Source organism: Phragmites australis, chromosome 3 (genome assembly GCF_958298935.1).
Source record: "Phragmites australis chromosome 3, lpPhrAust1.1, whole genome shotgun sequence".
NCBI classification, from domain to species: domain Eukaryota; kingdom Viridiplantae; phylum Streptophyta; class Magnoliopsida; order Poales; family Poaceae; genus Phragmites; species Phragmites australis.
In genome coordinates, this window is record NC_084923.1 from 7,762,402 (window position 1) to 7,769,308 (window position 6,907).

A 6,907-nucleotide genomic window follows, 5' to 3' on the forward strand; every position below is an offset into this window, starting at 1 on the left:
CACTCGCATGTGGTCACAAAGTGTGATGGGGTCAGGGAGTCAAAAGGATTGGCTGATCCCCCACAAGTTGCAGAATTTTGCTAACTCGGTCAAAAAGCATTATTTTTAAAACAGTTACAAGAATGATGCAGGGGGCGAGATCTTAGAAAATTTGAGTGGGACTCGAAATATATTTGCTCCGGGGCTTCGCCATCATCATAGACTGCCCCCTTAGCCTCGCCATCGACTTCACCTCCAGTTTTACCGTGAAGCTCTAGATGGCCAAGTCTCCATTGAGCATCACTGTGACTACATGCTAAGGGGTAGCAGATGAGGGGGTAGCAAACCCCCCCCAGTCTCACCATCGATTCTGCCTCCAGCCCTCACCATGACGGTCCCACCTCTGTCGAGCATATATACGGCTACTCGTTAAGGGGGTCACAGGCTGCCTCCCTTTGCCTCACCATCGACATCGCCTCTGGCCCTCGCGCGCGGTGCTTTGAATGGCCCCACCTCCATCAATCAACATTGTGGCTGAATGACGAGGGGTCACAGACTGCATCTCTCGACCTTGACGTCAACACTGCCTTCGGCCCTCATCGCTGTGCTCTAGATGGCCCCACCTCCTTCGAGCAACGCTACAGCTGAATGATGAGGGGGTCACAAACTGCCTATCTCAGTCTCACCGTCCACTCCGCCTTTGGCCACCACCGCAGGGCTCCAGATGGCCATGCCTCCGTCGAGCCTTGTCGCGGCACCCCAGACGGTCTCGCCTCCATCGAGCATCTTCGTGGCTAACTGCTGAGTGGGTCCCAATCTATCTCTCTTGGCCTCACTGTCGACTCCATCTCTTGCTACCACCATGGGGGGCACTAGACGATCCTGCCTCCGTAGAGACTCGCCGTGTATACCACTGAGGAGGTCGTGGACTGCCCCTAGCCTCGTCGTTGACTTTGCATCCGGTTTCGCCATGATGCTTCAGACGACCTCGTCTTCGTCAAGCATCGCCATGACTACATGCTGAGGCGGTAGCATACCCAACCTCATCCTCGCCGTCAACTCTGCCTTCGGCAACCATTGTGGGGCTCCGGACAACGCTACCTTCATCGAGCCTCGCCACGGCACTCTGGATGGTCCCGCCTCCATCGAAAATCTCTACAGCTACCCGTTGAGGGGGTCGCGGACCACCTCTCTCTGCCTCACCATAGACACCACCTTTGGTCCTTGCTACGGTGCTTTGGACCGCCCTGCCTCCTTTGAGCAACGCTGCGGCTGAATGATGAGGGAATCACGGACTGCCTCTCTCGGCCTCGCTGTCGGTTCTAGACGTCCCTACCTCCATCGAGCCTTGTCATGGCACTCCGAACGGTCCCGCCTCCATCGAGCATCTCCGTGGCTACCCGCTAAGGGGGTCACAGACCGCCTCCCTCTACCTCGCCATCGATATCACCTCCGACCATTGTGATGGTGCTCCAAACGACCCCGCCTCTGTCGAGCAATGTTGTGGTTGAATACTGAGGGGGTTACGGATTGTCTCTCTCGACCTTGCCGTCGACACTGCCACCAGCCCTCGCCACGGTGCTCTAGACAGCCCTGCCTCCTTCGAGCAACATTGTGGCTGAATGCTAAGGGGTTTGAGGACTACGTCTCCCGGCGTTGCTGTCGACTCCACCTTTGGCCACTGTCGCAGGGCTCTGAACGACCGTGTCTCCATCGAGCCTCGCCATGGTGCTCTGAACGGTCTTGCCTCCATCGAGCATCTCCGTGGCTAATCGCTGAGGGGGTCACAGACTGTCTCCCTCAGCCTCACTAATAACTCCATCTCCGACTACTATCGCAGGGGGCACTAGATGGTCCTACCTCCATAGAGCCTCGCCGTATATACCGTTGAGGGGTCGTGGACTGCCCCTCAGCCTCACCATCGACTTCACCTCTGGTTTCGTCGTGACGCTCTAAACAGCCACGTCTCCATTAAGCATCGCTGTAACTACATGCTCCAACGATCCCATCTCCGTCAAGCATCTCTGCGGCTACCCATTGAGGGAGTGACGAACTGCCTCCCTCTGCCTCGCCATCAACACCGCCTCCGGCCATTGTCGTGGTGCTCCGAACGGCCCTGCCTCCATCGAGCAATGATGCGGCTGAATGCCTAGGGGGTCATGGACTGCCCTTTGCAGCCTCGTCGTTGACACTCCCTCTTGACCTCACCGCGGTGCTCTCGATGACCCCACCTCCTTCAACCAATGCTGCAGCTAAAAGCTGAGGGGGTCGCAGACTGCCTCTCTCATTCTCGCCGTCGACTCCGCCTTCGGCCACTGTCACGGGGCTTCGAACGGCCCTTCCTCCATCGAGTCTCGTCATGGCACTCTGTACGGTCCCTCCTCCATCAAGCATCTCCGTGGATAACCGCTTAGGGGGTCACAAACTGTCTCCCTCGGTCTCGCCGTCGACTCCATCTTTGGCTACTGCTGCGGGGGCACTGGACGGTCATGCCTCCGTAGAGCCTCACCGTGGCCAGCGTTGAGGGGGTCGCAGACTCCTCCCTCAGCACCACAATAGACTCATCTCCGATCACCTCGCTAGGCTTCAGAGCCCGTCATCTCCGTCAAACCTCATTGGTCTTCGGCTTTGATGATGACTACGCCTTCGGCCTCAACGTAGGCTTCAAAGCTCGTCGTCTATGTCGACCATCGTTGTGGCTAGCGCTGAGGGGGTCGTAGACTTCCTACCTCATCACCATCATCGACTCTGTCCCCAATCACCTTGCTAGGCTTCAGAGCCCTTTGTCTTTGTCAAACCTCGTCGGTCTTTGGCTTCGACATCAACTACACCTCCGACCCCATCATAGGCTCCAAAGCACATCATCCTCGTTGAACCTCGTCGCAAACAGAGCTAAAGGGGTCACAAACTTCCTCCCTCGGTGCCACCATCTACTTCTTCCCTGACAAGCCTCGCCACTCTTCGGCTCTGACATCAACTACGCCTCTAGCCTCCGCCTTGAGGCTCCAGAGCACATCGCCGCCAACAGTCCCTCCTCCTTCAGTGACCGCCGTTAGGCTCCAGATGGCCTCTCCTCCGTCAAACCTCTCCGCGGCAACCCAAAGGGGCAGGGGTCACGGGTACCTCCCTCAGCTCCCCCTATCGGCTTCCCCCTCAAAAACCACCATGGGACTTCAGAGCACAGTCTTTGTCAAGCCTTGGTGCCCTCTGGCCCGTTGTCGGCCTTGTCACAGAGCTCCGAACCACACCATATACATTGAGCCTCGACGCCATCGCTCACGACCACCACTAAGAGGTCAATCTGGGTAAAAAGTTGTTCAGATATCCTGACTCGGAGGCAGGGTTGGGGCTAGTTTCCTTAGCAATTTTGCATCCAATCGCCCCTCCAGACCTCGAGGCCAGCGGATGAGAGGGTGCTATTGAGGAAATGCCTTAGCCATAGATACTATAGGGAGTCGCCACCAAGGACTCCTCTGGAGTCCTAGGGCTCCGGACCCCCTACAGCAACCAGGGCCTCCGGAGCTCGTGAGCCTCCTCCTCCTCGGGTCACCGACTCTCAGAGCATGGGGGAGCTAGCTGACCCGCGACACCCCTTGGTTTGGCCAGTCTAGGTCTGAAGGCACTCTGGCTCATGACCCCTTCAAATCCTTGGCTTCTGAGTGGTCCTAAAGACCCAAGCTTAAGAGTCCCCCAAATGCTCAGAGACCTCTGACCTCCAGAGGTCGCAGACTCCCGAAGGCTGGAGGAAAGATGCAAAATCTCCTGTAAAGATCAACGGAAGCAGGCCCGTCAGCCACGTGATGTCTGCGATGAGATGGCAAGCATTTAATGTCGGTCATGTGGTGGCCACCACGACACACCAGTAGCAAGTGGTGATTGACTTGACACGCTAGACAGTACGACACCGCAATGGACGACTAAGCTTGCCACCACTCACTGCCACGGTTAGAAAATATCCTCCAGTAGAGTTATAGTACTTTTACCTAGGCCTAATCCATATTACCCGACTTGCTCTAGGTCTCTGTTGCATCGGGGAAATATGTATCATTATCCTGGTAGGAGCATGATTATATACTCACACTCTGAATGACACTATAAATACAGATATATAGCCATCGGGCTAGGAGATTTTTATCATCACCGCTTTGGGTATTCTTTTCCTCTCTATTTCTTCTCTAATCTTAAAACACTCTTATAAATGAGCTCTCATTATATTTTATTCGTGTAAGATATTTTCTTTCCGAGCCTTCATGCATGTGTAAGCATCAGTGAATACGTGGGCCTGTCGCTCTATATGGGGTGGTACTGTAGTACTGGCTGTTTTATGGAGGCTCTTTATAGCTGTTGGCTTCTTTACATCTGGAGCTGCAGGCTTGTGCTTGGAAGTGGTCCTGCGTGCAGATCTAGTTGTAGCCTTGTGGCTTGGCTAGCTGCGTGACTGATTTCTCTCTATACCTCTCCTCAAAAAGACTAGCTAGTCTGAGTCTTAGTCGTTTCTTATACTGTTTGTTTTCCCGTTTCTTAAGCCATACCTTATATAGGAACGTCCTAAGTATCTCTCCCTGTTACAACCATTCATCAGAATTAAAGCTCACCATCTATCTCCTCCTAGCCAGGTTAGTTGTCAAGCAAAACAACTTGTTCGCCATTCCATCACTTGCTTGGTCACCTAGCTAGCTAAGAATTATATATAGAGAGAGTTAAGTGTTCATACATTGCAACGATAACACAAATATTGAACACGATAAGCATAAACTCAAAATATGAAGATGTAATGCACAAACTCAAATAATTTATCTCCTAATTTTTTATTTTTTTATTAGTAAATAGGTTCTATATCTGTAACAGGTAACGAGGAGAGAAAGCTAAAGGATAAAAATGGATGGTAAAAGTGGGTAAACTATTTAAATTTTAGAGTTTTTTTATTAGATGTGAGGATAGTAGGGAAAGAGATGATATGAGAACAAACTCGCATTTTATACAGTATATATATATAGGTTCATGCTGTAAGCTTTGCCCTTTTGCTATAATCAAGCTACTCAACACTCGCTTTGGTTTTTTTTTCCTATGATTAAAGCGAGGCTCACATGTGTAGCAGACACATGCATGCTTTGCAGGTACCCTGGTTGGAGGAAGAAAGGAATGTTCGACTTAACTACTTAAGGAGACATCATGCATGCATGAGTTGAAACGAAAATTAGCGAAGCAATTCTATTAATTCGTGCTTCGATCTGTGGGTACCTATGTATGTCTCACTAGTCACTACTTGAACACCATTTTGCCACTTGCAAAACCAATAATATATATACCCCAGCTACAGCAAAATGCATGCATGGGTCATGGTATTCTGCTTTAGGCCTTCAGCACGTACATTTTGTCCAGAATAATATTTCAGGTGAGAAAAGGCAGATCGCTGTTTCTCCGGCCGGCCGGCAAGCTAGTCACGTTCCTGGGCGATGGGAATTCTGATCTGCATGCTGCTTGCTGCTATATCGAAAGGTGCGCTCCTCCTCAACCTTTTGTTTTTGTGAAGCATAACAGCCTTTGTTTTTGTCAAGCATAACGAACTTTGTTGAAAGACCAACGAGGTACTTTCCTCTCTTATCCCTATACATATCATGCCTTTGGAGATCGTTATATATAGCTTCCCAAGACTAAGGAAATAGTCGGCAGCAGCTAATCGAGGATGTAGACCCCAGAATGATTAGTTAGTTATCAGCACTGTCACTACCTCTGTCGCGCAAATCATATCGCAAGCATATCACAAGTCTATAGTTTCGAGTCCAAGAACCAGAGCTCACACTTGCAGAGAAATCACCCATGAACAATTTAAGTAGCCGGAATCGAAACCATCTGGCACGAGGGTTTCGTGCCGTCTGGAAATTCTGTAACAGTGGTGGGACCAGGACATACAAGTATTTTTTAAGGAAATATAGGACTTCGTATTCGTGTGAAAATATTAAATCAGTTCACAGCATAGTGCTGAATCTGAACCAGCAGTGCATGTAGAAACTCTAGATCCAAAAGGGGATTGTACTAAATGATGTTAGGTGCGTTGTACTACTGGCTAATTAGCTAGTCGTACTAAATGATGATCCGGGCACGAAGAATGATCGCTAAATTGATTGATCAAGACTCTTTTGACCAGAACCAAAAACATGCCAAATCGCAGTGGTTGGTCACAGGTCTAGATCTCACTAGCAGCATTCCAACACTTGATCAGCAGCTGCTTGTGCTAATCTGAAAGGGACCTTCCTGCATGCCGTTCTCAGGGAAAACGCCACCATGCTTGTCCTCGTGAGGAACTTGCTGTTATAGGTGGAGGGACCGTATGAAAAGAGAGGGAAATGAATCTTGTCAGATTTTGTTGTAGTCCAACGGAGCAAGCTTATTAAAGCACTACTGCTTGTGTGCAATTTGCTCATTCCTCGCTCTCCCTCGCTTTCTTCTTGCTAACTGGTCCGCTTTCACTACGGATTCTCATGTCTGTGCGCAGTATACGTGGGTACTGACTTTTTAACTGTGGGTTGCATATGTTCCTACCAAAGCAGCAACTTGATCATTAAGGCATGGGGCCTCCCGGCGACATTTTGATTTAAATATACTACTCCATGGATCATAAATATTTATCGCTTTTAATTTTTTAAATTTTTTATGTGTAACTTTAACCATTATTTTTTCTTAGAATATAGTTATAATATCTAATAAAAATATAATAGTATACAGTTATTTTTTAAGGTAAATCTACACATAATTTTTATGTTTTCAAATTAAATATTTTAGAAGTAATTGACGGTTAACATTTTAAAAGTTTGATCGGATCTTAATCAAAACTATAAGTATTTTGGACCAGAGGGAGTATCTCAATAAATCTACACATATTGTCCGTAAATCGTTATGTGCATTTTATTTTTTCTCTTGGTTATTA